The following is a 1,536-nucleotide window of genomic DNA, read 5'->3' as shown; positions in this document are numbered from 1 at the left end:
CTGGTGCCCTGTGATCAGTTAAAAAGTAAGTCCCCAAATGCCCAGGTCCTCATTACTGAAGCTATATATGGCAAAAGGTGCTTTGCAATGTTGTGGGGAAGTGCAAGGAGGTGCCTGTGTGGTCCTCCAGCTTCAAAGCGGGTGGGGGATTCCCTTCTGTGGATGACTCTCCTGCAAAAAGGAGACTTCCAGAAACCACGAGACAGCACCACTCTGTTGTAAAGGCATGCAGATTATCACATAACAGAGAGAGATGCAGCTTCTGGTAAAACCACCTTATCAAGCACGAAGCATTGGGACTGCAGCAACGGAATGGGTCACTTCTCCCCGAAGTGGAAGGGTAACCCTTTCTGGAAAATGACCAACTCAAGGGTCAACTAACTCCATAGCTTGGCCTTGGCCTTTTAGCTCCGACACACACATACTTGCACCAAGTCACTGCTGGAGCTGGGGACCAGGACCCCTTTGAAACCCAGGCCTCTCTCTACTGCCCCTCTAACCCTGGTAAAGGGCTCTGATTGCTAATGCTGTAGTTAAAACATAAACCTAAAAGGCCATCCAAACCTGAATATCCAAATGTTACCTAAAGCATAGGAGGTCCATTCTTAGTTTTAAAAATGACACATGTCTAGCTCTGAGAGTCATATAAGGGACAAGGGCAGGGGCCACAGGGTAGAGAAAGACTCCACTGTTGTTAAAATTACATAGATCTATTAAAAAATTATAAACATAAAAAATTATATAGATTATATGTGTATACCCACATATGCAAGCGCATGATTTGTAAACGCGTGGGTAAGGACACATCACCATCAATTGCTATTACCTATGTGTCTGCATTTATATGCCAAAATAAAGCTATGTGCGCTTACGTGCGGACAGTGGGATTATTTCATTGCTTATCTGTACGATTCTAATTTTGCGACAAGGAGCGTGGATTCATTATTTTAGAAAAGTACAGCATGACTGAATGCTCACTTAATTTTTTCAGCTCAGGACTGCCTTTCTCTCCTTTGTCGATATTCTCCTAACTCTCTGTAATGCATAGGTCCCTTCTAGATGGAAGGCGGTGTGCAGTTGGGACAACAGCTCCGGAAACCAGAGTTCTTCCTGCTACACTCAGGCCTGAATCTGGAAATGGAGATGTGGCCAGAGTGCAACGCTCAAGGTGCTCTGGACCAAAAAGAAACACACAATTGCACACACACACAGAGGCACGTACACACACACACAGGCACGTACACACACAGAGATACACACGCACACACATACTCTGCTGAGGTCAGGAGATAGAAGGAAGATGGTGAGCTGAGAAGCCTCTCAGAGTCACCAAGCTCTGAGGCTGTGCCCACCAGAAGTCAACCTGGCCTTAGTTGGGCCAAAGCCTGAGCCACTAGGACACAGTTTCATAAACCCATCTCTATCATGACACACAGGCCTGAGACCACAATGGGACTTCACAGGGAGTAACCTGGAAAGGGAGGCACCTCGGCGCCAGAAGCATAAGCCAACGTTGTGCAGGCTACAGCCTGAAGA

This window comes from Pteropus vampyrus, unplaced genomic scaffold (genome assembly GCF_000151845.1).
Source record: "Pteropus vampyrus isolate Shadow unplaced genomic scaffold, Pvam_2.0 Scaffold205, whole genome shotgun sequence".
In the NCBI taxonomy this organism is placed as follows: domain Eukaryota; kingdom Metazoa; phylum Chordata; class Mammalia; order Chiroptera; family Pteropodidae; genus Pteropus; species Pteropus vampyrus.
The sequence above is the reverse complement of the archived record's forward strand: the minus strand, read 5'-3'. Positions refer to the sequence as shown.